The sequence below is a fragment of the Apteryx mantelli genome, chromosome 2 (assembly GCF_036417845.1).
Source record: "Apteryx mantelli isolate bAptMan1 chromosome 2, bAptMan1.hap1, whole genome shotgun sequence".
NCBI lineage: Eukaryota > Metazoa > Chordata > Aves > Apterygiformes > Apterygidae > Apteryx > Apteryx mantelli.
In genome coordinates, this window is record NC_089979.1 from 116,214,434 (window position 1) to 116,224,301 (window position 9,868).

The following is a 9,868-nucleotide window of genomic DNA, read 5'->3' on the forward strand; positions in this document are numbered from 1 at the left end:
GCAGGAACATGAGGACTTGGTCTGCTCTTGTTCCAGGGGAGTTTAGCAGATACCAGACTGGATTCTAAATCACATGGGAAGCTAAACGTAGCCTTATCCACTATGTTATTTATTTACAGCCACATGAGCAGCTGCATAATGCTTAGATGCAACTGAAATGACATTTCTGTTGAGCAGACAGCTTGCAAACAAAGAAACTATGATGGGATCTTCCTCAGAATCCAGCAAGAATATGAATACCAGTGAATATTTACCCTATACCAGAAGTGCATGCAGGAAAGAAAAGTACTGTCCAGACACCAAGATAACAGCAAAAGCAGGACTCTTGCTAATTTTAATAATTAAGCAATTGACATCCCTAAATTCTGAGGGAGAGTCCATGTCAGTCAACACAGTAAAGCCCCTTCCCTCTGAGTTTACAAAGAGAACTGTTCTTGTGTTTGGTACCCTTGTCTTGATAACAGTCATTACTTTAGAAAAGTAAATACGTTGAAATGCTTCCTGCAATAGATATAATCATCATTTTGGTTCACTTCATCCCCATCAGTACACGCACACAGAGAGGCATGCATATACCCACTGGGAAGCAGACTTTACAGAGCCTGGTCAGAAAATGAGGAAAACATTTGACTGAATGCATGCAGCTATACTAATTTGGATGGCAAAAGGGCACAAAATTTAGGAGTGTGATAGACAGTGAATTGAATAGCCATTCAGTCTGTCCAGTCACCAGTTCCCAGGTATTCAGCTACACAGACTTTCAGCCCATGGATTCCAACTATACATAACTATCGTGTTCCCTCCATTCCTAAATTTCACATATTCTCACTCTTCGTAAGCACCCAGTTTTTCTCTAATACAATAACACAATACAAATTCAGCTAAAAAGGTAACCCGCCCCCCATGCCCCATCTCATGTTCTTCTTTTAGAAGAGGTGTAAGACAACTAAAACCAGAAGTCAAAATGGCAAGTGTTGCAACCACAGAAACACAGCTCCAATGCGACGAGTGACGGAGGATGTGAATAGATGCCACCAGCATTACAACCAGTGATTTCCTAGAAGATAGAGTAATCTAGTGCTAGATGCACAGCAGCGCCCTGTGGAAATACAAGTACGGAAGTATTTGGGCTCTGGGGAGAAAGAGCAACTCTGGTGACGGATTCACAGAATTACCTCCACGTCGACAAGCATGTTAAATGTGAGCTGGAAAGCCAGCGGGCTCTGCCTGGACAGCAAGCATGTCCCAGCTACAACTCTATCTCTATTTTGAACCACACAGTTGTTTTGCACAGCAGGTCATCTACCCCATAACAGTTACTTCCACCTTCATGCTGGATTAACAGGCACTTCACAACAGCTGAGCCTCCAAAAGATGCCCTAGAGGAGATGTGTCGCTGTACAATAGATCTACATCTTACTCAATCATGGATTCCCCATACCCTCAGGTACTCGCACAGATGTCAGCACGTTCTGTAGGATGGTGAATCTGCCATGAGTGATGGCCTCTACCACAGGCACAGCCTTATGGAAAAGCTCTTCAGTGGTTCAATTAAGCTGTGCCTAGTAGCCTCCATGAGACACTAACAATACAATCTGCCTAAGCACCATATCTCACTTGTATTGTGGTCATATTCCCCATACTCTTTTTTCTATCCATGTATTGGGATTTACCCTCCCTTCAAATTCAGCGCTATTCTGGGCAAAAATGACACTAGCAAAATCAGATATGAATATATTAAATACATTATTAACAGACCAAAGCATAAGAGAAGATATTTTATACAGACCACACATATTTCTAGCAAGTCCAGACTGCAAGCATACGCCAGCTATCATCCTTTGTATTGTTATAGTCATGTATGCGATACCTAGGAAGCAACATCTCCTCTAAAAAGGACAAATTATTGGCAAGGAAGGACTGCCCACAAGGAGGGACAACCTCATGCACACACACCTTAGATCAGTATTACACTTGCCTGTTCCCTCCTGCAGGCCAGTATGCGTGAAGATAGCAGTACACAATGAGGAGTCCATCACATTTTATTTGCTTAGCTTATCCAATTCACCTGTGATTTACCCCAGTCCCACATAACGTGTAGGTAATCTGTCCTCCAGGTCACTCAATTGCTATATGACATTTTACTTCAAAATGTCTGGAGAATTATTAAATAAACTCAGTCTCAAATGATAATCTAACATTCATTTTTTAAAAGAAAAAGAAAATCCTCAGATTTGTTCCTAAATGTATTTAAATCTTAGCAGTGAACATGATGCTGGTTATTAAAAAGTAATTCTGGAGAAATTAGCTTGCAGCTACAAAATTAATATAATTCATTTATTACTTGCAGCCACAAATCAAAATGCTGTTAACACTGCTGCATGCAATTTCATATGCACAGTAAGTTTCCATATGGCTTCAATTTTAGGATCCCTGGTCACTACGGAGACTCATTTGCAGAATGGTCTCTAGGCATGTGAAGTCAGCTAGTGCTTATTGACAGAAAAGCTGTTCTAGATGGTGTCTACACAGGTACAACAGTCCAAACAGGTCCAAAACCACTAACACCATGTGGGATTATCATAACCTACATAAAACAGAGGAATATCTACATGCATCCTTAGAACAGCAGATAGCCAATGCTCACAGTCAGACTGCTATTGCCAGTTCAGCCTCCTAACCACAAAGGCAGATTTTTCAAAAGCACTGAGCATCCAATACCTCTTCAGGAAGCCAATGGGACCTGAATGCTCAACATAAAGTTTAAAACCAGCTTTGAAGCCCAAATTTTGACATGACATGTAGCTTGGCTGTTTGTGTACACTATGCAAAAATTCAGCAGTACTTCACCCAAGTTGTGCACACACTGAAATTAGTGTGAACATGTTAACTGGAGGCAGGCAGTGTGTTGTACATCCATTTCATTTTTGACTGGCTTGTTGCAGAGCCTTGTCATGTCCGAGTGAGTGGCAGTATGTGTTCAAAGCTCTCTTTCTCACCTTACTTAAGCACTAAGATCAAACCAGACTCCACCAGCACCAGGCTAATCATTGCCTAAAACAGTCCACTGAAGAGTGATTAGAGTGGATATATCCACCTAGATTCATGTCTGTGGATTGTCTGATTCAGAGCAGAAGTTACAAATTGAGCTTATTCCAAATGAGAGCAGGGCCATGAACGTCGGCATCCCATGCCACAGCTCAAATCACCAGGCTGCAAGTCCACACAGGTCACAGCAATACTTTCCTTCTTCCTCCTCCTCCAAAAAACCCATCTGATGAGGTCTTCCTCAAAACCGAAGTAAGATATTTCAAAGCACTTTTGCTCTGTTGAAAGTACTCCAACCAGCATTACTAACAACGCTGCAGGAGATTCCCAGTCTTCTTTCTTTATTGCTTCAAACAGGCAACTGCCATCAGCTGTGGCATGGCAGTCGGCACCAGGTCAACAACAAATAAGGCCAAAATCATGGGCACAGAATTAACTTTTTTTCATTAACAGCACTTGCAACTGAACCCTTGCCACTTGTTCAATAAGTCAACAGCTGGTTTGGTTCAGAATGGTTCAGCTGTGCCTGAGTTCCTCTTAAGCTGGGAAACCACATCAAGCACAGCCCCAGCAATAACTAAACTCAGAACAAGAGGGCACACTGCTGCAGTGAAAAAGATCCTTTCACGTCATGAAGCCACAACACATCAAAGCAGTGAAGTTACTGAAAGCCCCTAAGAGAATCACGAACACCATCCATAACTAGGAGGTCAAGTCTGTCAAATATCCACTGGGCTATTCATAAAGAATGAGAAGAAGAATGTCAACAACCATCATTTATAAAAGAGAGCTTCAAGGCGTCGTTAGCTGTTGCTTGTTCAGTTCAACATCAGGTTGATGTCAACACAGTCCCTCTCCTGGAAAACAGCTACACCAGATCTCTCCTGGGCAGTGACAGCATCAGCATGCCATTGTAGCCTGGCTCACCACAGATGGGAAAAAAAGAGATCAAAGTGCTAATGATGCTGGCGCCCTGATTCTGAAGGGGTTCGTTGAAATAAGGCTCTGTTCTAACTTCTTCCAGGATTTCAGGTTATTCTGACTAATTTCTAAATGATGCTTTTGGGACAACCTCAGGCTAAATTACTGTGAAAGAAGGGAGGCAGATGGAGGAAAGAACAATAGAAGCAGGCAGCCTATTATATCTTAAGTCCTATTCCTTCTAGCACTTCTGGCATCAATAAAGGTCTGTCCACCAGAAGGTGTCGCAAAGGAAAGCAGGCTCACAGAAATATTTCACTGAGTTTACACAATGTTTTCCCGAGATGTAAGGGAAGGAACTGCCTTCTCTATTTTAGCACTGTCAACTGTTAGTACAGAGAGTCTCTCTGGTGTGTTATGTTCTCGTGAGCTAGCAGACCTGTTGGGAATATAATGAGGTCTGTGCATGCACCTCCTGGTGTGATGTTTAAAAACTTCATTTCTAACAACTTATTGCTCAGATGCTCTCCTGATTTTCTTGAGGCGTAAGGACCAGTTGACTATGCAAATGAAAGAAGGGAATGTAGGAAATGAGTTAGACACAAAGGGAGTTGCTGGCAAATGCCATTGCTTCCTCGGGGCATAATGGTAAGAGACAGCTGCTACTGCCAGCCCAGAAGCTGTAGCTGAGGGGGTTAGCACAGCTCTGTTGAAAATCTTTAGTCTGATGAATAACTAGGCAGAGACTGCCTATGCTTATAAGGCAGGACCCCCAAACCAAGATCTTTGATTCGTTTTCCACATTATCATCTACTGTAAGTACACACAGGAGTGATATCAGATGATTTTTGTAGCAATTTGCAAGTTTATTGTCTGAAAGTCCTTTTGTAACAGGAGAGGCAAGATAGGAAATGGATTGCAAGTGTGCAAGAACCACTGCCCTCTGCAACTTCTTAGGATACTATTGTAACAATATGATGACCATTTTTGCAGCAAAGCACACGCATTTAGTTTTCTGCATCAAATATTTTGACACAGGAACCACCTTAGTGACTGTAGCATAAATCCTTCCACAAATATTTAATTACAGTACACGAGAGCATGGTTTTATTTTTAATTTTTATTATGGAGTGATTCGCTCAGTACTTATCGTGGCAATCGTAACTCTGATACATGTATTTTGTCATTCTGCTGCCCAATAAATGGTAGCAGAGTACTAACTGATGTGCATACATAAATATTTTAGGACTTTGCGCTTCTTAAATTGTTTGGAAATACTTATGGTAACCAGTAAATACTGATACTTTTCTTTTGCCTCCAAAAGAATCTGTCACTTGAAAAACTGGCACGATGCTTAGAGTACCACTTTATGGAAAAAATAACACAAATGTTTATTGGTAGTATTAAAGGAATTGCTTAGTGTTTTTCAGCTCTGAGCAGAATAGCTGTCTGGAGTACCACATGTTATGATCACCACACAAAGATAAAATAAAAACCCTTCCAAAGAAGAACACCTTCATTTCAAATAGGGGAAAAACCAAAACTATCAATATTAAATGACTAAAAAGCATACCATCTTAAAAAATGGGCAATTCTTTATTTTCCCTGGGAGGATAGGATTGCATAATTCTTTCCGGAATGCCCAGAGAGAAAGTAAGTAAAAAATAGGAGCCGGAGAGAGAGCATTTCCCAATTCTTCTGCTCTTCCCTCGGTACTTATCAAATATTTTGATAAATCTCAGTTGAGGTTATGCATGCTCACCAACAGAAGGCTAGATCCCTATGGCAAAATCCTGCCCTCATTTATACAAGCAAAACTCCTTTAAACTCATTGGATTTACTCAGGTATTAATAAGGACAAGCACAAGAACTTGACATTTAAGTCAGACAAAGTTCAGTGTATTCCACACTTTTACTCAGCAACAAATAGCAACATCCTGCTCTTACAACAATCCTTTTATTTTTCAAGGCACTTCATGATTGCAAACTAGCACCATTACTACTGTTATACGCATGAGAAAACCAAGATGAAATGATTGCCCAAAGAAGTCATGAAGTAAGCAGAAGCCAACCAGCCAGCCTACCCCCTGAACTGAGCTGGACCCAGATTCCTTAAATCAAATTTCAGACGTGTGACTGAGTTGCCTTGGCTTAATGGCTGCCATGCACCAGCTGAGCCTCAGTGAAAATAGTTTAAATTAGCGTGGGCTACCCTACATTTGCAACAGCTCAGCTGCTACACAGTAACCCATTAAGCTATGGTAACTTGCTCAAGTGTCTGAGATCTCAATCTGATGCTTTACCTGGTGGCCCACATATCTGCCCAAATCATGCTCTCCTCCTACATGTGGAGCTTCCTGGCCCAGGGCCACCCCAAATTGATAAACATCCTGAGCCCATCTTTCACAAAGTAAGAAGGCGCCTAAGAAAAATAAGGTCAGTACAGTTTTCCAGATAGACACTTCAAAGGAAGGTTTGTTTTGGTAAGGAGAAAGCCCTCAGGGATGCTTTCACTTCTTCTCTCTCTGACCTAGATCTGGACAGAGCTCTCTGCAATTTATATAAAGTATGTAGACAGCACTAGGATTGTCTTCATCTTCTGTCTGTGCCATATAGGTTGTCTTTTTTTTTTTTTTTAAACCCATCAACAAGGATTGTTATTCATTCCTCTTACCTTAACTATTGCAGTTTCTTATCCTCATAATCTTCTCAAGACCTAGTTTTCCAGAATGCTTTGAGCAACCACTTTTTCCTGAAAAAAAGGGTGGAAAAAAAGCCATATAATCCCATTTTCATTAAATTCTACTGACTCTTAATTTTAAAATCCAGTTCAAAACTGTCCCTATCCTTCTCTTTTCCTCTCTAAACCATCTCTTCGTCTATTGTCTACCAGAAATGTAAGTGCAGGAAACTTCACTTCAGCTGGTGCTATGTGAAGCACTCATCCTGATGCCTCAGCCATACCCTTTCTTCTGGAAAGGGAACTCCTATTCACTCTGGTTTGCTTCCTTAATATCTCTTTTTGGATATAATAAATGTATCATTTAACTATATTAAGCATTTCAGGATTCAGAACGCATTAAAACATTTAGCAAAATTAAGTCACATTTTATTGTCTTGCATGGATTTCTTGTTATTTTGCAACCTGTAATATCCACCAAGAGAAATATCTGTGAAGATAATTAAATTATATTAAATGCAGAGCAAAAGTATCTGAATATCCTTATATGCGTGATCTAGTGTAGTTCTACATCTCAGGTTTTCCAGGCTACCAGTTTAAACGTTGGAATAACCAACTTACCTCACTGAATGTTATGTCTATATATAAACAAAATTGGACCAAACTGAGAAACTTTGGACATCTATAAAATTACCATGATAAGATTTTCAATTTTGCACAAAAGAGCAAGTCAGTTCATATGACAAAGTCTTTTTTTTTGAAGAGTAAATGCAAGGAGAGCAGTTACTTTCCTATGCCACAAAATCATCTAAGCGGTGACAGAAGAAACAGGCCAGCCTTCTCCACTAAGGCAATGATACTGTCATAGTAACTTCAATAGGTAAAGATGATTTCTACTTTGTGCTGTAATCTAAAGGCGCAGATTACCTCTACATTACCTCCGAAAATACTATGAAGTTTTCCCCAAGCCCTCCAAAGTTCACAAGCAGCCACCATCAGGCTTAGCTCTAGGAGTACCTCCTGGGACCAATGGTCAGTCTGTGCTGGTGCAAGGTCTGCTGCATAATCCAATTCCCAGGCTGGGGGAGGAAGTAGCGAAGATTGCTGCAATGAGGATTGCTGCAGTTGCTCTCACCTGGTCGGGCTGGGACCTTGCTGCTTGCTCAGTCCAGCCCAATCTGCCATGAAATAATGGCTCCTAAAGGAATTATTATCGTTCCTCCCTCATGCTCTCAGCTCTCTGAGGGTATGTCTCTTATTACTTCTTATTAGAAGACAATACCAAGGATTAAGGGTCAGCCTGCCCATTAGGGCATGGTGCAAATTTTTCATTATTCTACAGGAACGCCAGGAATCAGCTGCCAAAGGTTTCAAACTGGGCAGCAGTGGTCAGGGAAGGGCTGGCCTCAGGCTCACTTGCTATATACTCCAAACACACTTCCCTGGCAGCAATTTGTTCAGCTCATTGGCAGGTTTTAAAGCTGCCTATTCACAGCAAAACCTCTGGGAAAAGACAATGAAAATTTTGTTCTTTGGCATCTCCATGAGGGAATCCATACTTTAGCTAAATCAGTGGCTGCTGCAGTAACAGAGGAAAAGAGATGTGAATCCCTTTCAGCTAGGGGGAGAGGTATCTGTCCCTGTGTGTTTAGTTCTAGATGCCATGCCAGGAGCAGAAAAGCAAACAAATGAAAAAGAACGTGTTTTATAATAAAAAAGGCAAGTAGGGAGTGTTCCCCAAAATCTAATAAGAATAAAATACGTCAGCATGCTAAAGAACTGCTGGAGACAAAACTGAATATATTCTATTGCATTTTCCCAGAGCCAGGAAGAAAGTAACTAGTTCATAAATTCCATCAGGAGCTTGGGGATTTTTGATGTAATGAGTTTTACAGTTTCAGAGGAGACTGCTTTGCTAATAATTATGTAACAGTAATTAAATCTGAAAAAGGCTGTACTCTAACTATGTTGATTTATTGCAGCTCCAACAAAGTACTCCTAGAGTGTGCTTTGGAGCGTGCACCTCCTCCCTCCAGTTTTCTTTAAATTCTCACAGAGCACTGGGTCACAGATGGTCTGAGATGCGATATTTTCCCTATTAAATTCCTAATAATCTTTTTCCGAGGCTGAGTCATGGAAGCCTGGGGATTTCTCATTTTAATTAGAAGGTTTAAGGAGCTAACTCTGTTTGAAATTTCCTCCTAGGAGATATGGGTGCAGGTGATCCCATTCAGAAGAATGACACAATATCAAGGCCAACATCTCATTTCCATATTAGATTACAGCTAGTTTGGCATAACTCCTGATCTGGATGCTGATGATGTGCTGCCTGAGCGGGAGGCACGAACTTTTACCATTTGAAAACAGGATTATTTTAGGATTATGTCTGAAGACATTTTAGGCTCTAGCTGGATGTTTCCTATCCTACCACAATGCTCCATCACCCTCTGCAGAAAACATTTAGAAATGTGAATTATTTATTAGTCTGATTGAAGCAATAAGTCTATATCATTTGGAAGGCAGTGCTGTTAAGGATGTTCATACAAAGAGATTTACCATATTGTCCAAAGGGCTAATCCTTGTGGTATTTAAGATATCAGTGTTTCAGATGGATTTTGTCTGCAAATATTATAAGCAATATAAACAGAGCATTCACCCAGCAGAATGTTTTGTGTATGGCTTTAGTATTTGCAGTACACGAAGAGCAACATTCCACCCCTGCCATCCAAAAGAGATTATTCTTAGGCACTCATAGCTGAGTTTGATCATTTGTAAGAATGCCTGTAGTTTAAGAGTTAGTCTGGTGTACTGTTCACATGTCCCTTGATAGTCTATTGTGAAAAAAAAAATGTTTCTTAGAAGACAGCTGTTGAAGTTTCATCAGCCTACACTGTACAGCCAATTCTTGTGCTTTAGGAAAATAATGAGCATCTCTTATTCTTTCAGCATGGCATGCAGTTGTCAAGAAGTCAGATGAGACATTATTCGCCTTTTATAACACTAGGCAGACTGAGGTTTTAAAAGACAGAAAGGACTACTTTTGGGGAAAATTAGAATTTTCACCTGGTCTAAGCTGCACCACTTAAAGATGCTAAAAATCAGATTTTATTGGAAGTAGTTCTACAGCATATAGATTTAGTTGAGAATAGAAGAAATAAGCTCTCCACATTAAATCCTACCATTTGTGCTATCTCCATGAACGGATTTTGATGATCCTCA